The following is a 25,107-nucleotide window of genomic DNA, read 5'->3' on the forward strand; positions in this document are numbered from 1 at the left end:
GTGTTGAACTGTAGGATTCTTGGTGATGTCTGAATATGGTAGTTTCCTTGCTGACATTTCATTACCCAAACTCGGTAATATCAGTGATGAAGTTAGCCCTGACTAGCATTGATGATTCTAACCTAGTTAGAATCATCAAGACTCCTACAGTCAGTAATTTCAACCTCTTGGCTTTGCTCTCCACAACAGCCCCAGTTTCTCCTGGGATCTCTTGGGAAACTTAATTGTTCACCTTGACCTAGAGCTCACTCTGTTCTATTTCTACACCTTAATTCTGCTTTGAGCCAATAGTTTCCAGTAGTCAGCCTTGAATGTTCTTGCTGGCAACATCAGAAATCTTCATCTTAGCCTTGTCTTCCTGTTCTTTGATCTCAATTTTTTTTACTCCTCCACTTGGTCGTTCCTTTCCCCTTTCCCCTTCCCCCATCTAATCTATCTTCAAAAACATATCTCATCCAACTGTCTACCAATTCTTTCCTTCTTTCCGCAAAGCCCTTAAAACCTGGCTGTATCCGACAGGCCTGGGGCTGACGAGTTCCCGTCCCCCCTCGAATTGTGTGGTTGTTGATTGTTTTTAAATTGTTGTAGTTGTTTGTTCTGTTGTTTTCCTCCTGTTTGTATCCCCCTCCTTACTTTGGTTTGTGAGCCGCCCTGAGTCCCTCTGGGAATAGGGGGGCATAGAAATGCAATAAATCAAATCAAATCAAATCAAATTTTGGATCTAATTTGCAAACAATACCTACATTATTGTCAAGACCGTCTTCATAAAGGCACTAAAACCATAATTTATTTATCTTACCTGATAAAAGGCAACTTTATGGAAAATACTCTTCAAATAGAATATATTCAAAATGTTCAGAATATTGCCCTGAGTCCTCCGGGATTGGGCGGCCTATAAATCATACAAACAAACAAACAAACAAACAAATAATAATACAATCAAAAGACAACAAAAATCACATATAATAACAACAACAGCAACAACAACAACCCAGTTCCATTATAATAGCACATATTTCAAGGCCAGGAAAGAATTTCTTAGTAGAGAAAGGCCATCCAAGGTTTAACCATGTTATGTAGAAGAATAGAAAGAACTGATCAAAGAATGGCATTAGTGGAACATTTTATTTTATAAGCAATTGCTAACAATTGTTATGATATTCCAATCCCAAACTATTTATAGTCTTGAAGAAACAGCATCACAATTAAAATGAGACCATGAACTGTGAAATTCAAACTGTGATAGCTTGAAGACTATCGTAATTAATAATCTATTTTCTGGCAGATACTTCCTCTCCACACTCTCCTTTTAATTTGGATTAAAGAGGTAAGTTTCATTTTTATTAACAAAGATATTCTAAACAATCCATTGCTGACAGATTGCTTCCCAAAGTGATGAGAACAACAACAACAACAACGTACAATTTATTGATATTGCAGAACCAAAAGACGCAAGAGTCAAAGAAAAAGAACTGGAAAAAATCACAAAATATTGAGACCTGGCCATCGAAACTATGTGATTATGGTTGAAACATATAACAGTGATGCCCATTTTCATTGGGGCACTTGGTAACATGTCCAAGAATTTTATAAGACACATCAAAAAATTTCAGCTTCTTGCAATAACACCAGTGGAACTGAAAACAACTGTACTACTCAGAACATCTTACATCTTAAGAAGGTACTTGGTTGACATCAAGGATGCTGGCAGCAACCCGTATCAACCATCAGCACCAGTCAATGGTATTTGTGATGCATTTTTAAATGTTCAGTTGACTGAGTTTCATGTTTAATGAATAAAGTATATATAATAATAATAATATCCATGACATCATTGCAGCCCAGCTAAATTGCTCTAAGAAGATTCATGAAGTGTACAATTTTAATATTGATTTTTCATTATTTAATTTTGGTTCTTAAAATATTGAAAAGGAAAAGTGTGTGCCTATCTATCCAGCCCTCAACTTTTTAAATGAGGCCAAAATGAGCACCTATGGAATTCAAACAATTGCTTACAAACACCGTACTTTCTCATTCTGCAGGAGTGGGAAAATATCCTGGACAATAAGAGACTGAATGGCTTGAGAATAAAGAGTAATCTAGCTTGCTGCCATTCATTTCCCTTTTGGCACAGTTAGATAAACAGAATAAATATTTCCATGGAGATTAGGCAAATAGATCCGCATACTCTGTTTTTGTTTTCAGTTTTTAATTTGAAAGATATTTGAAAGCTCAAACAGCAGGAGAAAGGGCAGGAGAGGAAATAAGAGAGCAAAAACAAAACAGAGAAACTACAGCTATGTCAAACTGAACAGAACTTTTCAAAATAGTATCAATACTGCATATGAAACGGAGTGCTTTTAAAGTACCAGCTTAGAACTTTAAAATGTATTTAAACCAAATCAATATTCATAATTAAAAAGATAATGATCAACCAGGATGAACAATGAATGCATTTTTATGTAATCTAATAAGATAATGAAGGGACGCGATGGCTCAGAACAGAAGTGGTGGCTCAGAGGCTAAGAGCTTGTTGATCTGAAAGGTCAGCAGTTTGGCGGTTTGAATCTTTAGTGCCACGTAACGGAGTGAGCTCCCTTTACTTGTCCCAGCTTCTGCCGACTTAGCAGTTCAAAAGCAGGTAAAAATGCAAGTAGAAAAAATAGGGACCACCTTTGGTGGGAAGGTAACAGTGTTCCTTGTGCCTTTGGCATTTAGTCATAATGGTCACATGACCATGGAGACAACTTCGGACAGTGCTGACTCTTTGGCTTTGAAAAGGAGATGAACACCACCCTCTAGAGTCAGGAACGACTAGCACATATGTGCAAGAGGAACCTTTACCGTTACCTTTAAGAAGATCTATTCTTACTGCAACAAAACAGAGAAGCTTTAATATTTTGAAAGCCTTATGTTAGGAGAGACTCAATTTTTGGAAAGAGTACAAGGCCATGTGTAGAATTATAAACTATAAGTGGTTTCCAATTTAACTTTGGTATCAGGAATGTTTTTGAAATATAAAGTTGTTTTTTCTTTTACATTGGTGCAAACGCTCATAATTTGGTCTGCCATTTATCTAGAGAAAGAATTATGTGTGATTTAAACTAAGAGGTGTAAAGTGTTTTGGCAAGTGTTATCATATACAATGCCAGCTCCCTATACTTTGTAGAGAGATAAAGTTTAGTGTTATTTAACAACAACAACAAAAGTATCTGGCAGGAAGTAAAATGGGACCTTTAAAATTGTTTCACTGTATAGTAAATCATTTTCCAAAATTACAGGATTTTATCCCATTGCTATAAAATGTGAAAAAAAACCCCAATCTGATTACTCCAGCATTTTTTAAATTACAGTAACTATTTTAGCAATTTTAGTAATAATCATGGGAGTAATATATCAGTACCAAAACATTTAAAAACTGGCATGAAATGAAACTCATTTTGAAATGGTCTTATGAAAATAAAGAAATAAAGTAGAATTAGATCTTCACTTTTAAACAAATTGCCAAAGAAGTTGTGTTTCTTCAAGGGGTTCCTTTTACCACTGTCACCATCTTTTACCTCTTTATTTTGTCAGCCGTGTTCCACTCTATTCCCCCAAAACAATGATCATTACATGCTCAGTTGTCATTGGCTGGTTCTTGATTCATTTGGTCCATATGGGCTATAAAGTGGGAGAGTAGGGAGAAGGTTGTGGCCCAGCATACATGGCAGAGCATGGTGTAACGCCCACAGGAGATAAAATTGCCATTACTGGCACAGCTACTTCCTATAGCCTTATTTATTGTCTTTATATTGTGCTAATCTTCCATTTTTAGATATCCCCATTTAATATATTTCTTGACACAGGTGGTCCTTGACTTCTAACAGTTCACTTTGTGACAGTTCAAAGTTACAACATCACTGAAAAAAGTGACTTATGGTCATTTTTTCACAGTTATAACCATTACAGCATCCTCATGGTTGTGTGATCAAAATTCAGATGCTTGACAATTGACTCATATTTATGACGGACGCTGGGTCCAAGGATCATGGGATCCCCTTTTGGGACCTTCTGATGAGCAAAGTCAATGAGGAATCCAGATTCACTTACCAACTGTGTTTTACTAATTTAACAAATACAGCGATTCATTTAACAGCGGTGGCAGGAAAGGTCATAAAATGGTGCAAAACTCTCTTAACAAATGTCTCACTTGGCAACATAAATTGTGGGCTCAATTGTGGTTGTAGGTCAAGGACTATCTGTATTTTATGTGTATTTAATTGCACAACATGTTGACAGACTTAACCATAGTTTCAGCTGGGAAACTGGGAGTAACGTAGATCAGATGCACCTTGGTGTTACTTGACTTCAAAAGATCATGTCCAGTTATAGCAATAGCAATAGCAGTTAGACTTATATACCACTTCATAGGGCTTTCAGCCCTCTCTAAGCGGTTTACAGAGTCAGCATATTGCCCCCACAGTCTGGGTCCTCATTTCACCCACCTCGGAAGGATGGAAGGCTGAGTCAACCTTGAGCCGGTGAGATTTGAACCGCCGAACTGCAGATAGCAGTCAGCTGAAGTGGCCTGCAGTACTGCACCCTAACCACTGCACCACCTCGGCTCTAGTTATTCTCCTATTCTTATCTGAATAGATACACCCATCTCATTTCTTCTCTCATGACTGGTTTTCTGGAAAGGGCAAATGACATGGGTAAATCTGGAAACACATTAGAGAATAGTACTCAACACCCATCACGGGATTGCTGTTTTCAGTAATATATGGCCCTGAAAGGCATATACAGCACACTGTGGTGTTTAAGAGATAGTGATAAATAAGATGTAATAATGAATAAAGGTAAAGGTAAAGGTTCCCCTCACATATATGTGCTAGTCGTTCCTGACTCTAGGTGGCGGAGCTCATCTCCATTTCAAAACTGAAGAGCCAGCACTGTCCAAAGACATCTCCATGGTCATGTGGCTGGCATGACTAAGTGCCAAAGGCGCATGAACACTGTTACCTTCCCACCAAAGTGGTCCCTATTTTTCTACTTGCATTTTTATGTTTTTCGAACTGCTAAGGTGGTAGAAGCTGGTACAAGTAACTGGAGCTCACTCCGTTACATGACACTAAGGATTCAAACTGCCGAAGTGCCAAACTGCCAACCTTTCTGATCGACAAGCACAGCGTTTTAGCCACTGAGCCACTGTGCTGCCCCAGCAGTATATAGCTAGTGTAGGAATTAAGAAATGTCTCCTTTAAGAAACTACCTCATGGGAAACGTAGGCAGAGACTGCCTTATGGGAAATGTAGTTCCATGACATGTGATCACATCTCTGTTTATGATTGGCCACTGGGGCATCTTGCCCACATGCAAAGTTTATAGCCGGGCAGTTTTGAATGCCATTGTGAACCGGAATAGTAGTGTTTTATATCTCCGCTCAGCATGGGAGTGAAATCATCTTTTTACACTACGTGATAGGACAGATCATGGAAAGTCAGAAGTATTTAAACACTGAACTGTAAGTTTTGCTATTAAGAATGCCTGATAATAAACTTGATCTGAAAGAGATTCCTAAGTGTGGAGTTAACTGCGTGCCCTGAGCAAGCCTACAATGCCCAAGGCAGAACAGTAAAAAGATGATGATTTCACTCCCATGCTGAACGGAGATATAAAACACTACTATTACGGTTCACAAAGGCATTCAAGACTTTAGAAGGCCAGGGTCCCCAGGGGGCAAAAAACATGTTCAGAACTATGGATCGACTAACAGTTCCATACAAAACACAAGAGAAAAAACCTCTGTGGCTGTACACCAAACACAAGTCTCCAACTCTACCAGGAACAACTTAGATGTGCAATCGTCAAGGGCAGTTCCATTTAAAACCCCAACAACAAGCAAAGACCCATTCTGTCCATTCCATGAGTCTTCCCACTCTTTGAACAAGTGTAGGAAATTTGGAAAGTAGCCCATGGAGGAAAGGAAAGCACTACTTAGGGAGTACAAAGTCTATAAGTGTTGTGATTCTACAGAACGCATAGCCAAAGCATGTACAATGCCAAGGTGCAATGTCAGCTTTGCAAGAGTGTCAGACACCCAGGTGCCCTACATCCAAATTCTGAGATGACACAGTGTCTGATTGTTAACCCTCCTCCAAACAAGGAGACTCCGCACGATGCCGAAGCACACCCAAAAGCAACCACAGATGTAAGTGTCAGATGCACCTCAGTATGTGGTGGTTCTCTGTCACCTCGCACATGCCACCAAATCTGCCTAGCCAAAGTCTATCCTGCTACATGCCCAGAAGAAGCTGTGAAGATGTATGTAATCCTAGACACACAAAGCAATAAATTCCTAGCAAGGTCAGCATTCTTCGATCTCTTTGACGTCCAAAGCAAAGAGACAGAATTCACGATATCAACGTGCACTGGGTCCCAGTGCACAGTGGGGAGAAAAGTCGATGGACTCTGCATAGAGGCATTAGATGGGAGTGCGCAGTTCCCACTGCCACCAATAATAGAGTGTGATGATATACCAGATGATCGCAGTCAGATTGTGACACCAGAGTTAGCAAACACCATACCTCACCTGAGGCACATAGCTAATCACTTTCCTGCCCTTGATTCTGAAGCCAAAATCCTGCTCTTGTTGGGAGTGGACGCCCCTTATGCTTTCACTTGCCATGGAATGGTCAGAGGCCCAAAAGGCTCTCCACTCACCCTCAAGACAGAACTCGGATGGGTCATCACAGGAATGGTTTGTGTCAATCAGCTGCGGATCCCAACCCAGGTGAACGTCTTCACGACTTCCACTCTTAGTAATGGGAGAGCATCCCAGTTGAAACCATGCCAAGAACACTTCACGACTTCCTCAATCAAACCAGTTTTAGGAGCAACAGTGTTCCACACCAGCAAAAAAGACAATGACTTGGCCTTGTCAATAGAAAACAAAAAATTTCTGAAGCTCATGGACAAGGAACTTCAACAGGAGGCTACCAAGAATTGGATGACTCCACTATCCTTCCACATACCCAGGCAATGGCTTCCAAACAACCATGAGCAACCTCTCTCTTGCCTCTTCAATCTGTGACAAATCATAAACAGGAAGCCTGAAATGAAAACTCATTTAGTGGGGTTTCTAGACAAGATGGTCCAGAATGGACCCACAGAACTTGCTCCACCTCTGAGAAATGATGAGGAATGCTGGTACCTGCCATCCTTTGGAGTGTATCACCCACAAAAGCCAGGCCAGATTCGAGTAGTCTTCGATGCCAGTGCGCAATTCCAAGGCCTCTCTCTGACCTTCTCACAGGACCCGACCTCACTAACAGTTGGCTTAGCATGTTCATTCACTCCAGAAACGAAGCCATAGCCATCATGGACAACATCCAGCAGATGTTTACTTAGTCCTTGTCAGAGAAGACCATCAAAACATGCGACCAGCAGACTTCCACCAAGAAGCTCTACACCAGACCAATCGCTGACCTAGTACTGCTGCTATGAAAGACTGAACTAGAAGATTGAACCTCAAGCTTGGCATGCTTTGTGTTTACATCATTGTTTGCACTGTTTGATGCTATGCTTTTGTGTAACTCAGTTAATTATTTGCATGTTGATGTTATGTTTCTGTTATCTTAGTTAATTAGATAGTCAAGTTTGCATTGTTTTATGACATGCCTTTGTTTGCCTTTAGTTAAAAGTTAGTTGATAGTGGAATTTATAATTCCAGGTGGGGAGTGTGCTGCCCCAGCAGTATATAACTAGTGTAGGAATTAAGAACTGTCTCCTTTAAGAAACTACCTCATGGGAAACGTAGGCAGAGACTGCCTTATGGGAAATGTAGTTCCATGACATGTGATGATTGGCCACTGGGGCATCTTGTCCACATGCAAAGTTTATAGCCAGGCAGTTTTGAATGCCTTTGTGAACCAGAATAGTAGTGTTTTATATCTCCACTCAGCATGGGAGTGAAATCATCTTTTTACACTACATGATGGGACAGATCATGGAAAATAAGAAGTATTTAAACACTGAACTGTAAGTTTTGCTATTAAGAATGCCTGATAATAAACTTGATCTGAAAGACATTCCTAAGCGTGGAGTTAACTGCGTGCCCCGAGCAAGCCTACAATGCCCAAGGCAGAACAGCCACTGCATCTCTTAATAATGATTATAGGTTACTTAATCAATTTAATGGTTATGACATATATGATAGAACACAGGCTTACAATATGCATAGATTTATGATTTGAACTTGGGAAAAAAAGTCCAATTTGATTTAAATCTGAATCAGAACGTTGCTTCAAGAAGCTAAAATTTTGGATCTCTTCAAGCCATATTAGACAAAGAAGCAAACATGGCCTATGCTCGGAGAGACTAAGCATGCAAGCATAGTCAGCCATTGGACCTATTGACTGATTTGCTCAATAGAAATACTGTCTGGTGGTGATGGAATTTGTAATCCAACACTTTGGGGTGGCAGTATAAGATTGGCAGGCCTATGCGCTGACTTTGTAGTTATTGGTGGATAAAATGGGAGGAGGAGGAGAAGTATTATTATTATGCTATCATTTGACATTGGGGTCAAGTTATGGAATCTAGATTTAAATCCAAAAGAAATCATGCTCATTTCTTTCTTGAGAACTGCAGTACAAGCAAAACAGTAAATCACAATGAATGCTAAAGTTGCCTGAGATCAAATGAGAATAATAATATCAAATACTGCTCAGTAAGAAAACTCAAAATACATCCTGTATATGTAAACAGATACAATTGATCAATCCTTCATGACGCTGTCTGGTTTTTACTAAAGTTGAGGTTCTAGCAAGGTCATCCATGAGCTACAAGGGCCTTGATCACCTTCTCTATAGTTTAATTTGCTGTATAATATATTTAACGCATTACCTAATTGCATCTTTATTATAAATTAAAATACGTCAACTGGACATAGCAGAGTGGTGAATGATGGGCTAATTTTAGGTTAAGAGATGGAGAACTGTTTTCTCCAATTAAAGTCAGCTATTCCACTATGGCTACCCGGGTGGGCCTGCCAATGGAACTTTTCTTTTAATTTTTAAAGATTTCAGTGGAAATCTTGATATGAATGATTATTCCAATTATGAGTGTGTTGTTCTAATATAGAGTTTACATCATCTTTGTGAACTTATGTAAGTTTATCAACCCTTCTAAAAAATTCAGCTACAGGAATGGTGAAATACGGAAGGGAATTTAGCTCAAATATAAGAGCTGGAAGTTTTAATATGCCTTTAGAACTGAAAAACTCTTATACTCCCATATGAAAAAGTATTCTTCATATTGCAGTATAGTGTAAACAAAAATGACAAGATGGATAAATAAATTAGTTGCCCATAATATTTTGGGCAGATTTGCTAAATACTCACTAGGAATAAAAGAAAATCATCATATAGTGTATTCCTTCCAAGAATTTCCTGTTAAGGACAAGGAAAATCTTATTAAACAAGGACCATGGACAGTTCCTTGCTAGAGTGGAAATCTAAATATGATTTTTAGACACTGGAGAGAAATAATCTTTCAAACAATTGAAATTAAAAGTGTTTATTTTCAGAAGACCCCCCCTCTCCCTCCCACCCTCCCTCCTTCCTTCCCTCCCTCCCTCTCTCTCTGCAGTCATCAACATTTGTATTTATTTCTCTTTTTTTCCATCTTGTTCTCCACTCCAGTTTCCCCTTCTGACCTTTATATTTTCTGAAATGTATTCATACCAACTCTCTGTTCTACTTACCTTCCTCAAAAACCCTCAGGTCATCATGTTACCATATTCAAATATTTTGTAGTTGGACAATGATTTTGGACCTGTGTGTCAACTCCCAAAGTTGTCATGATGAGAGAAGGGCATCCATTAGGACATTTTTTGGAAACCTGGCACTGTGTTCTTAGTAAAAAAAACCTTTACAGGTTTAATAAATTTATTGTTTCCATATTTCAGATGAAGATCTGGGAACCTGGATGTGGATCTAACACTTGCTAATGAGTTTATGTGCTCAACGTGAAATCTGAACTAGACAGAGACCACCTCAGCGCAGTATTAAATGACTGTAGCTCTTACTCTGATCAAGCCATATCTTGACTAATCTTTAACCATTTCAATTTTTCAGCAATTCCTTTGATTGCTTTGGTTCTTTCATTTACATTGCATTCCCCCACCCCATTTTCACTACACAATCCATCTCTGTTGGCAATCTAACCCTAATAAGTATTTAATGTCCACAGAAACATAGGAGGCTGCTGTCAGCAGCTAGCCAAGGTTTCCAATATTTTAGCTCCTCTTTTCCCGCAAAACGTCAAGAATTTGGGATACTCTGCATTTGAAGTATATACTCTAATTCAGGGGTGTCAAACTGAAGGCCCCGGGGCTGGATGCGGCCAGTGGGGTGCTTAGATCTGGTCCATGGGGCTGCACTGGAAACAGCAAAGTACTGGCCCATGGTCTCTCTGCTAGCGAAAATAGCAGTTAGCAGCAGTTAGACTTATATACTGCTTCATAGGGCTTTCAGCCCTCTCTAAGCGGTTTACAGAGTCAGCACATTGCCCCCACAGTCTGGGTCCTCATTTCACCCACCTCGGAAGGATGGAAGGCTGAGTCAACCTTGAGCCGGTGAGATTTGAACCACTGAACTGGAGATAGCAGTCAGCTGACGTGGCCTGCAGTACTGCACTCTAACCACTGCACCACCTCGGCTCCCAAGCTCCATTTTTGCTGGAAGAGGAGGCCGTTGCTCAAAAATGGAGCCCAGGACTATCACAGGCACCCCTAACATAAGTGATGTTGAGCTGGCCATTTATGTATCTATGTGGATCTTATCTTTTAAAATTATGTGGATTGATGTATATATTTTCATGAGAAAGCTGCTGTAAAATTTTGATCACAAAAGGTTCAGAAAAAAGAAAAACCAGCAATAGAAATGTTGTATTTCCCTGAATATTAGACTGAAGAACAAATAGTAGGTTAATTGTTATGTTCAAATTTCAATGTTCCTTATTCTGTGTATATGCATTTGTGAGGTGGGGGTGTATTGACAGTGATTATATGTACTATGGAAAAAAAATTTGCCCTTTGGCAATACCATAATATTTCTGTTTGGGGTATCTGTATGTGTTTTGTCTATATACTTGTAGTTTTCATAATTCAGAAGAACAATCCTGTTTGCCTCTGCAGCTGGTGAATCAAACTTTTGTTGACTCCCTGCTTGCAATTTTATCTTTGTTTTCTAAAAACTGTGAATTTATTTCAGAGATCATGGAAACATTAACATGTTTATGTTAATAATCCCCCAAAATATTTGTAACTGAGTGAAGAGAAAAGGAAAATAATATTGAATAAGCCTGGAAGATTTTGTCATGCAGTAAGGTAAAGGTAAAGGTTCCCCTTGCACATATGTGCTAGTTGTTCCTGACTCTAGGGGGCGGTGCTCATCTCCATTTTAAAGCCAAAGATCCAGCACCATCCGAAGATGTCTCCATGGTCATGTGGCCAGCATGACTAAATGCCAAAGGCACACAGAATGCTGTTACCTTCCCACCAAAAGTGGCCCCTATTTTTCTGCTTGCATTTTTTATGGGCTTTGCATTTTGAATTGCTAGGTTGGTAGAAGGTGGGACAAATAAGGGGAGCTCACTCCGTTATGCAGCATAGGGATTTGAACCACCAAACTGTCGACCTTTCTGATCAACAAGCTCAGCATCTTAGCCACTGAGCCACTAAAGCTACAAGATAGCTTTAAATATCATAGTGGAATACTAAGCTTATTTTAGCTTATTTTTGCACCCCCCCACAAATGTTATTTATTTCCTACCTATTCACAGCCCTCCCTGAATATTAGCTGTTGAACAGATTTTGCTTAATGCATTAAAAGTACAATGAAAGGATATTGCATATCAAACTAATTAACAAAAACAATTATGCATACCACATAAAAATGTAATAATGATAATAATGATAATAATACTAAAATGATCTGGAAAATGACATTATTTGGAAATCAACGCTAACACATTTTACAAATAATTTGAAAGGCATTTCCTTTGCCCCACTTGCAAACCACAAAATGCATATTTTTAATTCTATGCCACACAAAACCTTCCTCCAGCTTATCTGCCCATGCTATTTTAGAGTTCCTAAATTCACACAGCCTGCTGTAATATCATTTACTATAATATACTCTACATCATCCCTCTCTGATGAGATTTGAAGTTACGATGTTATGGTGACTCTAGTTCTTCAAATTGGGATAACATTGCTGCATTTTTTCCCCAAAGGTATGAATATGCCCAGGCTAGCCCATAAATTGCATTCCCACCTGTTTTAGTTCTGTTTTCTTTGATGCTATAGTTTCCAAAAAAATCTGGAGGATATTGACTGATATAAAATCTAACTCATCAAATAAGTGAGATTACCCAGCTCCCTTGTTTGTTTTGCTATTCATACTAAAGTCTGTATTGCTGGTCTCAGGGTTCACCAGAAGTCTCCATGGTATGATGATGTTGATGTTGGTGGTGATGGTGGTGATGATGATGATGGTGATAATGTTTATCCATTCAGTCATGTCCAAGTCTTGGTGAGTCTATGGGTCTCTCATGGGCGAGTCTCCCAACCTCTTCCAATTTTGCACTACTTCTTTGAGTTTTTTCTATGCTCTTTGGCATATGCTTCCTGAATTACAGTGGTTAAATTCATTAAGACCTGTTAGCCATTGTAATGCATAACCTTGGGTTAAAAATTGGCCTTTGTTTTTTATTTCAATACAAATGACTGTTTAAGGTGGTGATAAGAAAGGATGATAAGAAAGGATGATGGTAAACTCCAGATAATCACTGAATGATAATAAAAGATAGAGTTTTCTATATTTATTTGTTGCCATCTAGTCTTTAACTACAGTTTTGAAGCCAGATCCTGAGGTTCTTGATAGATTCTCACCAAATGTTTAAATCATTTCCAGTATCCCATCATGATTTAAACAGATCAAACTTTCTGTACTTTATGTAAGTGCTAGTGTTATCATAGTTGTAAGCTAGCAAGTTAGCCAGAAATTTCTTGAGTTTGAAATTCCTTTTTGGACCATGTTTATTTTTTAATATATTTTTTGTATATAATTTGGGATTTTATCAGTGTGATTATTGTTAGTTGCCTGGCCTACTATTTTGGGGAGGCTGAAAGAAGAATATAAATTTAATAAACAGGCAATACAAAAGCCCTTCAAAAGACATATGCTTCAGTAAACGTTCTTGTGTACATATAGAGGGAAATAAGCATCCTAGGAAACTTTGGAATTATTCTTAGAAGAATTAGTGTTAAAAGGAAACCAGGCTGCCAAAGAACATGGTGGCTAGAACACCATCAAAGCTGACACCAGCCGGAACATACAACAACTCAAAGAAGTAGGTGCAAGATTGGAAGACGTGGAGAGACAGGAATTGCAGAGTCAGACATGACTGAATGGATAACATCGTCCTTATTACTAGAGAACTTGTGATTAGAATCTAGACAGCTGTGGCCTTGCATTTTGTTTCAAGTCCCAAGAAAGAGCTCCTATTTTGGAGAGAAGAAAAGATAACAAATCCCAAGATTATTGTACCTTTGAAACAAACATCCTGAGCTATAGATTTTAAAGCAAATTAATCCCAGCCCCCTAGAAGCTCCTCAGAACAATATGATGCTCCCATTGACTTCTAGAAGGAAAGCAGGTCTCCTCCAATGCTATTTTATGTAAGCCTTTCCACACATATGGGTCTGCACCAGAATGTCTTTCCACTCTGGATGACATACTGTCTTTGCAAACAGATTACACAGTAATCACAATATATCCCTCATAGAACATCTTAGCAAAACAAACATACTCTCTCCAGGCATGTAATACTGAAAAGTTGTTTGGGGATCTTCTGATAAAGGAATATATACACTGCATATTTTCTGGCTGACCACATCACACTTACCAAGTATATCTGGTTTCTGTCAAAGCTTAGAAAACAGCAGGCTAAGAGGTCATCACAGTCTGCCATGAACTGTATGGAAATAAGACCGAGGAAACTTAGATCCTTCTTCCCAACCCCCTTTTTTAATTCAGAAAGGAAAGAAAGGGCAATTTGATTGTTATGTTTTGTTGCAGTCAGACAGATGTTCAGACCGGATTTGGCATTTTTATCTACCTAGTGAGTCCTTCTCAGGGATCTGGGATAGGTAGTTGTTGTTGTTTGATGGTTAAAGGTATCATCACAGGATATAAGCTCTTTCAAGTAAAGTTCTCTTTTGCAATTGACTGGTGTGATTTTCTCAATGCCAATAGTGTTCAAGTGGTGCTCCAGATGTTATGGAATTGCACCCAAGGCACCTATTACTTTTGGTACTATCTTTGCTTTCTTTTGCTGTAGTTCTGCTTTCATCTGCAGGCCTTTGTATTTTGAGGCTTTCTCCAATTCTTTCTCTTCTTTTATGGTTAAGGTGACCAGATTTTCAGATTGGTAAAGAGGAACACCTTTGACTGGGGGGAGAGCAGGGGGAGGGCTTGATTAAAAATTTTATACGGAGCAACCAAAAATTTCATACAACGCAAAAATAGTATTGTAATTTTTTTTTAATTTCAACATAACTACAATTTACAAATATAAATTGTAACTGTTGCCAAACATCAAAATTTTGATCACGTGACCATGAGGACGCTGCAATGGTCACTAAGTGTGAAAATGGTCTCTAAGTGTGAAAAATGGTCATCAGTCACTTTTTTCAATGCCATTGTAACTTTGGTGACTATACCACCTTTCTTGCCACGGTTCTTAAGTGAATAACTGCAGCTGGTATTTTGTATTTTGGACAGAATCTTTTTTTAAATAGTCTAAGACAATTAAAAAAAAGAATCCACACAGAATAAATTGAAGTAAAACATTTCAAACTATTCCACACAGAATAAATTGAAGTAAAACTATTTTTAAAAATTCTATGCACAATATATTTCAAAGTATTGTGCATAGAATTTTTAAAAATGGTTTCACTTCAATTTATTTTGGATAGAATCTTTTTTAAATAGTCTAAGACAATCTAAAAAAAGAATCCACACAGAATAAAACTATTTTAAAAAATCCTATGCATAAAATATTATTTTAAAATACATTAAAAAAATAAAAGAAAAAACCCAGCTCACTTCCCAGCAGGCAGGCACTCCAAGTCAATCCAGAATGATGTAGATGTTAATACAAAGAACTGAGCAAATTAAAATGATGAAATAGTCCCAGGGAAATATTTTTCAAAGAAAAATGAGGAGCCACCATTTTTTCACACATGAGCTGACCTCCAAACTCCGTGCCCCTCCCCTCCAGGAAATCCAGGAAGGAACAGTCGCTACTACTCTAGGCAAAGTATTTCCTGGAGCTCTATGGTACTGGGTCATTTTTTCTTATAAAAGGAGGTAAAAGGGCAAAGGGGGGGGGTCCGTTTTTTTGCTTTAATGTTTTAATATCTTCAGTGAAAGTACTGAGACAGAGAGAGAGGTAGTTACACAGAGTGTCTTTTGTCTTGCCCCAGTTAGGATTTCTTAAGCAAATCCACTGGGCTTTCAACATGAAGCCAGAAAATTGGGACTTTTTAAAAACGCCCCAGGACACGGGACAAATTGTTAGAAATCGTGACTGTCCTGCCAAAATCGGGACGTCTGGTCACCTTATTTATGGTGTTTCCAGGTATAGCAATGTCTACTATCCAGACTTTTTTTGCTAAGTCAGGAATGAAGATCTTAGTACATTTGCATAATTAAAAAAAACTTGGCAGATATTTCTGTTCTGCCCTATTTCAGTTATATTGTCATTTCCAATGTTATTGTAAGTTTGGAGTTCACCCATGCTGGTTAGTTAATTGCTCAATCAATCAATCAATCAATCAATGCATCAATAGATTCCCAAACTTATTCCCAAACTGGACAAAGTGAAGAACAGAACCCATGAGGGGTTTGGTAAACTAAGGAGGAAGAAGTTGTGACTAATAGCAGGGAGTAAACTTTGGACTGCTCCAGGAATTTTTCAAGTACGTCAATATCTATATTTGAGTAAGTCTTTGGCAAGAAATAGGACTCTAACTATCTTCTTCTTCTTCTTCTCCTTGTGCCATATCTGTCATTGGACGTTGGCAGTCATGTTGACAATTCTATTTTTATTAACAGCTGCACCAAAAAGTGCTGTTTCGTCCAAACTTGTCCCTTAGATTTTGAAGCCATGATGTTCCTCTTCAAACCTCGTTTGCTTCAATTTTTCTCTGGAGGATTAATAGACGTATGCCGTATTCTTCTGGATGTCACATCTCATGTCCAAAATATTCTAACTTTCGCTAACTATCTGCTTATCCTTTAGTGGATTTGTCCCATACCATAGCAATAGTGCTCCATAAACTCCAATCAATATCAAGTGATGTCAACTAAGTAGTGAATTTACTATGCCTGAAGTACTGTTAAAAATGAAAATTACAGATCTCTGTTGAAAGGGGGAACTCTAGGAGACGAACCTGTGTGTGCAGATTGCCTAGAGCAGGGCTGTCAAACTCCCGGCCTGTGAGCTGGATGCATCACGTGCTGGCCATGGCCACGCCTGGTTTAGAAAAGGGGAAAAAGGTCCCTGTATATCAAGTGACACTGCCGTGACAATGTACATTTGACACCCCTGGCCTAGAGAATGTATTATCCAGAGAATATCTTGAGACATGCACTTTTTACAAGATCTGATACAATTTACTTGTATCACCACTGGAGTATATGGAATATTTTGGAGAAAAATTCACCATACCTATTAAGAGTAGAAATGCTGTTGTTCTCTCTTCAGGGAGAAATGAGGTTTCCCAAATGAGGGTAAGTATAGCAATAGCAATAGCACTTAGGCTTATGTACCACTTCACAGTGCTTTACAGCCTTCTCTAAGCAGTTTACAGAGTCAGCATATTGCCCCCAACAATCTGGGTCCTCATTTTACTGACCTCGGAAGGATGGAAGGCTGAGCCAACCTTGAGCCGGCAAGGATTGAACCCTTAGCAGTCAGCAGAGCTAACCTGCAATACTGCATTCTAACCACTGCATACCATGGCTCATGTGTACATTGTACAGAAATACATACAATGTTTCCTTGTTATGCACATCAACTATCCAAATATATGCTCCTTAACTCTCTGTCTCCCACCCACAAGCACAGGAGTTACTGCTGAACTTCCTTCCACATATGTGAAACGTAACCCCAGAAGTCAATCAGACAATGCCAAACCAAATTAAAAATTAAGCAAGACCCTAGAAGCAGCCTTCCCCCCCAAGAATTGTGCGGAACAATATCTCTAGTGCTGGGTTTCCTCTGTTTCTTTACAATCTAGTACTTCATAAAAAATGCAGGAAAGACCTGAAAAGAAAAGGGGAGGGGAACCCCTTGATGACGGGCTCTTAGCTGTGAATGTTACGTTCAAACAAACTATTATGTACATAATGTTTTCAACGAGATCAAGCTCTAGAAGTAGCTGTAATCTGAAAAGGAAAATAATTGGGTAGGGCTTTCCTGAATATCTCTCTAGAGCTCAGCCCTCCACTGATACCTGTAATTATGAAATGCATTTTCTGATTGGTATTTCAAGTGTCATTGGTAAAACCCAACCCACAAATCACTCATGTGCTTGGATTCCTGCCATCTGCACTGCTCTATTATTATTTCATAATGGTGATTATTTCTGACAGTTCTCAGCTGAATGTGTGGCTAAAAAAATTAAACACAACTCAGTGAATGATATGGAGTAGTCTGAGATATATACTTAAGAAGTGTTCTATTTTAAAAAATATCTTAGTATAATATTCCTGAGCACTGAACTAAAGCAGAAGTCCCGTGATTGGATTAAAACTAATATTAAGAGTTTTGCACATTTTGCTGTGTTCTGAAACCAGGAGTTCTCTTTTTATTTTCTAAAACACTTTTCTATGTTGATTCTGAAGATCTGGAACAAGGAAGGGTATTTCAACATGAAAACCCACTGGAAAACAAAATAAAACAATTATGGGTATCATTCAGGGAAGACGCGTGTGTTTCTTCTGTATTAAGAAAGCTTAAATATGCTCGGTTGTTCTACAAAACCATTTAAAAATCATTATATGTGCTGGCTTGGAAACTAACAGGATCTGGTACACATGGCATCATTGTCATATGGCTGTTATAAGCAGAGATAAAGGCTGTTTGGGGTGGTAAGTATAATCTTTATTGTCATTGTACTTAAATACAACGAAATTGGTTGTATTTGTAAGCAGAGGTAAAGGCTGTTTGGGGTATTTGGAGTATCTTTACAATTGACATAATTGTTAAACTTAATAATACTTTCCCAAGACACAGTTAGTGCAGCAATGGCAACCAATGACTACGATACAATGACTAAGATACTGTTTTCAAGTAAAAGTAATTTTTTTTGTCAGGAGTCACCATTTGTGGGTTAAACCAATAAATAAGCAAACAAACTAGCAAAGTTTTATCAGACATTCATCTTGGTTTTCAGGCAAATATCAATTCTTAGGATGGCTTGTTCATATTGGTATATGTTTGTTTGTGTGTGTGTGTGTGTGTGTATGTGCATGAGACAAGCGTCCTTCTTCTACTGCTAGGTTCATAAACTAGAAAAATGGCATACGAAACAAAACAAAACAAAACCATGGAATGGAAAGAAAAAAGACAATACTGATCAAGTGAAGCTCAGGTTGATTCATTCTTGTTGGCTCTCTAGCTTGAGTATAGGTTGTAGTTGTAGTTGTAGTAGTTGCAGTTTATTCAATTTGTATGCCGCCCTATTCCCGAGAGACTCAGGGCGGCTAACAACCAAGGGGGGAAGGGGATACAAATAAGAAAATAAAAGACAAACAAAATTAAAATACAACAACAGTCACAGCTTCAAATGGGGCTGGAATTTCATCAGCCCCAGGCCTGTCGGAACAACCAGGTCTTGGTGGCTTTGTGGAAAGCCGGAAGTGTGGTGAGGGTCCGGATCTCAACAGGGAGATCGTTCCAAAGGGCTGGAGCAGCCACAGAGAAGGCCCTCCCCTGGGGAGTTGCCAGTCGACACTGGCTGGCGGATGGAATTCGGAGGAGGCCTAATCTGTGGGATCTAATAGGTCTTAGGGAGGTAATTGGCAGGAGGGGGTCTCTCAAGTAGCCAGGTCCGATACCATGAAGGGCTTTAAAAGTAACGACTAGCACCTTGAAGCGTGTCTGGAGCCCAATAGGCAGCCAGTGCAGCTCGCGGAGGATAGGTGTAACGTGGATGTACCGAGGTGCACCCACAATCGCTCGCGCGGCTGCATTCTGGACAAGCTGAAGTCTCCGAATACTCTTCAAGGGCTGCCCCATGATCGCGTTACAGTAGTCCAGCCTTGAGGTCACGAGGGCGTGAGTGACTATTCGAAGGTTGTAGAATAGGACTATATTTCTCCTTTGCCTGTTCTGTGAAGTGAAATGAAGCTGTGAGATGCAGCTTCTTTTCCCCTTTCTTATGAGATTTTCCTCAACCAAACAAGTTCTGCAGCCTTCTGGATGATTTCCTTTGGTTACTTCTCCAAAACCAGAAATTATAATGTCCCCTCTTTGCTCTGAAGTCCCATTAAAAGCAGGGGGGAAAGAGGCAAAAAGAGGAAGCTTTGTCAGAGAGAAATCATCTTGCAATATATCTTAAGGAGTTAGTCTGAGACAGAAGCGTTGCTATACAGGTGTTTTTATATACATAACATTTTTATATAAGCTTTGTTATATAGACGTTTATCTCTATCTCTGTCTGTCTGCCTGACTATCCACATCTTTATCTCTTTCTCCTCTCTCTCCTCTTCTCTTCCTCCCTCCTTACCTACCTACCTATAGGTACTACCTACCTACTGCATCTACCTACCTACCTTGTTGCCCATCATCTCAGAATTATCCCCTGCTTCTACCACAATATGTTAAAGGGCGTAGATTTATACCAATATCTAACATTTTTTAATTCCTGGCATCACTTAAATAAAACTAGACCTGCAATTCACAGTGGTTGGTAAGGACCCTGTCTCTAGTTTTGTGAAAGTGATTCCAAGAAGCCCAGTGGATCCTATTCTTAAAACATGCTTCATGCTATGAAGCGCTGTGTGAGAAATGCCCAGTTACTTTGCAGAAGATGCTGGGAAGCACATATATTTGAACGAGGCTGAAAGTACTTTTTGGCAAGCTATTCCTTTGGCTGGGAGTCCTTCCCCTTAATTTAACGGATGTGAAGGCTGATTTCTCAGTGTTGAAGACAAACAGCCAACTCGTATTCTCAGTGCAATATACCAGTTACAATGGCGGCTTTGATCAGGAAGATGTGGTTTTGAATCCCACTTTAGTCTTGGGTGAGCCTTGGCTAATTACTTTTTCTTATGCCAGTCTATTTCCAAGGATGGTGGGGAAGTAAAAACAGCATAACCTCTCCGAAGGCTTTTGAGATAACATGCGAGAAACGCATTGCCAGTGGGAATGTAAAATAATTATTCCTCTTTTGTGACACTGAAAAAGGTTCTTGCTCTAAGCCCTGGCAAACATTGACAGAGTAATAAAGTAAGCCTTTGTTCTGGACAATATTTAAGAAATGCTCTTAATCCCCGGATATATATTAAGACAAAGCATTTCTATTACGATTCCTCTGAGGAACGCATCCCCCTCAGTTCCCAAGCAGCCTCATTTATGCTGTTGTGGATTGAGCTATAACTCCCTGGGTCCTATCATTTCATGATTCTGGCATCAGAAGGCAGAACGGCTAAGCGAGCAATTCATTTCTGCAGTAAACCTAATAAATACATATTTGAAGAAAAACTTACTGGGCCTGTACAATAACATGTTTTTTTTAAAAGATGAAATAACCCTGCTCTTTTGAATTCCATTTCCTAGCCAAAGCATAACAGGGGTTAGAGCACAGTATAGACTAATTGCCTACATAATTTCATTTTATGAAACAAAGGGCTTTAAAAATTATAGGGTTATATAAAAGCATCTGAAGCCACTAAGTCAGTTTTGGGTTGGTTTTTTTTTTGCTTACACAAAAGAAACAGTGGTTTATACATGGTGTGAACTGTAACAAAAAATGGGGGGGGGAATGGGAGAGAAAATATGTTAGAATGTTCAACTGGATACTAAACTTGAAATCAGAAGCTGTATTTCTCAGACCTGATACATACATACATACATACATACATACATACATACATACACACACACACACACACACACACACACACACAGAAACATGGGTATAAGAAATGATACTTATTTATAAGCTGTTCAGAGAATTTTGTTCTGGGCTGGTGCAGAAGTCTAGAAAAAAATAAAAGTTTATACCATAGATCAGGGGTGTCAAACTCAATTTCATTGAGGGCCGCATGAGCGTTGTTTTGACCTTGGGGGACTGGGATGGGTGTGGCCAAGGTGGGCATGGCCAACTCAACGTCATTTGTGTTGGCAGCGCCTGTGGCAGCCCAAGCACTCTGCCAGCGAAAATGGGCTCCCGAGTTCTGTTTTCGCCTGCAACGGCTTCCTGCAACCCTCTACCAGCAAAAACGGAGCTCAAGAGGGCCACCTGTGGCCGACACCAGCTCCATTTTCACTGGCAGAGGCACCGTGGGCCAGTCCTTCTCTGTTTCCAGGGCAATCCCACGGGCCAGATCTAAGCATCCCAGGCCTGGGAGATCCTGCCCCCGGGCTTTAAGTTTGACACCTTTGCCCTAGGTAGATATATTTTTGCAATATAAATTCTTTTCATTGCATGCTGCCAGAACTCTCTGCTAAGCATCTTTCAATAGAATAACTTCTTGCAATATCTTATTCGCCAAATTTTTGGGTATGACATTTTGGGGAAGGACGGTCAAACTAAAATGCATACTGTAAGGTACTAAGTCTGAATTCAAACTTTATCTCCCTCGTGAGCCCATTGCTGGCATTTTTCACAAGTTCCTATCATTTCTCATCTATAACAATCAAAAAGTCAAAAGTCTTGACACTCTACAGAATCATAGTGACAGTCCTATATAAAACACCGAAGCTCCTGTTTTGTAGAAGAATGATGAAAGATAGAACAGTCTATTACAAGAGCTATGGGGACATTGGTCAAAATGACACTCATATGCTGAAGCTTCCTGTTCTTTAGCAATGTTCATCTATATTTGGAGAACTTATCTTCTTGTCTGCTGCTGAGAAGCATGGGAATGTATTCAGGCAATGTAGGAAAAGAAAGAATTTGGCACAAAGTGCTCATGAGGTGTGTAAAGATTATATAATTGAGAAGGTGAAGGCAGACAGTTTTAATAGACACTGCAATATTTCCAGTGGAAAAATAAGCCAAAAGAACACATCTCTTATGGTTTCCACTTTCCTGTTCCTTCATTCCTTATGCTCATTCCTACATTATACTTTCCTCTCCTCTCATCCTCTCTATAGAACAGGGGTGTCAAACTTGATTTCATTAAGGGACGCATCAGGGTTGTGTTTGACCTTGAGGGGCCAGGGTGGGCATGGCCAGATTGACGTCACTCATCTCGGGGGCACCTATGGTGGCCTGAGTGTTCTTCCAGTGAAAATGGGCTCCTACAACACCCTGCCAGCAAAAATGGAGAGTCACAGGTGCAGTGGTGGGTTTCACATTTTTTTAGAACCTCTTCTGTAGGTGTGGCCTGCTTTGTGGGAGTGGCTTGCCAGCCATGTGACTGGGTGAGCGTGGCCAACTTGTAAAATGTGGTGAAACTCATTTAATAACACTCTTGCTTAGCAACCAAAATGTTGGCTCAGAAACTCTGGCATTTGAAGCATGCAAGTCTTTAAGCTGTCAAGTTACAAGACCCTTGCACCCCTAACCCTTTAGAAAAAAAACTTCAAACTTGACAGGTTTAAGACTTGTGGACTTCAGCTCCCAGAATTCCTCCCCTCGCTCTTCATCTTGATGATATGCGGACAGGTGGGTGGAGGGAGCTGGAACCAGTTCTAAATGGCACTGTAGATTTGTGGAACCTCTTCTATAAATAGGTTAGAACTGGCAGGAACCCATCCCTGCACAGGTGGCCCTTATGAGCTCAATTTCTGGCTATGACGGCCCCTTGCAGCTCTCTGCCAGCAAGAACAGAGCTCGGGGAGGCTGCACACAGTCCTCCCAAGCTCCGTTTTTGCTGGCAGAGGCACGGGGGGGGGGCAGTCCTTCACAGTTTCCAGGGTGGCCCCATGGGCCAGATCTAAGCACCTGTGAGCCGGCTCCGGCCCTGGCCCCTCAGTTTGACACCCCTGCTATAGAACATGATATAAGGGGTAGCATCAACATACAACTGTTTATTTGATGACTATTTGACATTGCGGTGAATCTAAAAAAAGCAGAGGTGGGTTCCTACCAGTTTGCACCTATTCGGTAGAACCAGTTTGTCAAATCTACCGAACCGGTTAGAAGAGGTTCTACCAGTGGACCCGGAAAGCAGGCCACACCTACAGAAGAGGTTCCAAATTTTTTTGAAACCCACCACTGGTCCTTGGATATGATTATTCTACACTATCATGCTCATATTTATAAAACTCAGTGCCTCTGTGAAAGGTAAGGATGACTACTGTGTTTGTGGTGCAATCAGAACATTGCGTGTGTTGAAGTTGTTTTAACGCAAACCAAAGATGCCTTTTAAAAAACAAGTTTACATTATATTCTTATGCATGCCAGTGCTGTGTGTGAGGTAATTTAAGGTGCTTCTGACAAGTGTCATCGGCATCTTCATATCTGGTCACATGGGTGGCAAGCCACTCCCATCCGGTCACATGGGTGGCAAGCCACTCCCACAAAGGAGGCCACACCCACAGAGTAGATTCGAACAATTTTTGAAACCCACCACTGCAAAAAAGGTACTTGCGACATGGATTCAAAGTTCCAAGATCCCCATGTGATCAAATGGTCCCATTTGGGGTGCTCTTTGTGGCTGTTTGCAGCATTCTGTAGTCACTTTTTAAAAACCAGACATCAGTGTTTGCTTCCGATTTCTGGCAAAAAACACACATTGAGGACAATGGGTTTGCTTAATGACTATGGTGTGTGCTTAATAATCACCCCCACCAAATAAAATTGGGTTGGTCATGTGAAGACCTGCTTAATGACTGGCACAACATATGACTGTAATTCCAGGCTCAATTAAAGCTACCGCAGGGGACATATATAATTAGCATATGTTAAACAAACTACACATGTTTAATTTTTAAAAAGGATGCAGCTCAGAAATAATTCCAGGATACAAACAATTACTGTAAAAAATAATAATGCAACAATTCAATTTAAGGCCCAAACATAATAGCTATAGTTTTGTGCCCGTGTTTGCATCCATTTTAAGTTTTGACATGGCTAAAATATTTAATCCTGATGCCTGAGCAAATAAATGTATTTGACTCTGACACTCAAAGGGCATATGGCATTTGTTCCCTGTGCATACATCTTTTGAAATGGTCCCCACAGTCAGGGCCCCACCCAGAACAGGGCCCAACCCCTCCCCGGTATTGCCCCTCCCCAATGACGTCAGAAGACGGGAATTTGTACAAAATTTGACAATTTTTATTGAAAGTTTGTATTTACAAGTGCTTTGAAATCCACCTAGATCCAATAGCTCTAGGCTCGCTATACACACCATCTTTGTTAATACCAAAAGGAATGCCATCTTGTTTAGGATCAGACTGTCCAAAGTTAGAGGTATATTGTAACTCTGGATTCCATCTTTTGGAAGATTCTTTTCTAACTTCCCATAGCATTTCCACTGTTACTTGACCTGTGCTGTATTCTGTAATAAAGCTTTTTTGAGGTATAGGACTAAATTCCGATGGTGGATCTGCTGGAACCTGTGTATTTTTAATAAGAATCAAAGGTGGAGGATTTTTTAAGCCAAAACCTCCCATTAGAGGACTAGGATGGAAATGTCCATCTGTCTCTGGGATTTTAGCCCAGATTGGACCCTGTAAATAAATATCTCTGTCTGCCCAGACCATACCTGGAAGTAATCCTTGAGAATAAACATATCCAGTTGTAGGTGATGCAGTGGAAGTCATGGTATTGTTACAAATGATACTTCCAGGAGAATTGCCATAATGGTT

The sequence above is a fragment of the Thamnophis elegans genome, chromosome 8 (genome assembly GCF_009769535.1).
Source record: "Thamnophis elegans isolate rThaEle1 chromosome 8, rThaEle1.pri, whole genome shotgun sequence".
Classification (NCBI taxonomy): domain Eukaryota; kingdom Metazoa; phylum Chordata; class Lepidosauria; order Squamata; family Colubridae; genus Thamnophis; species Thamnophis elegans.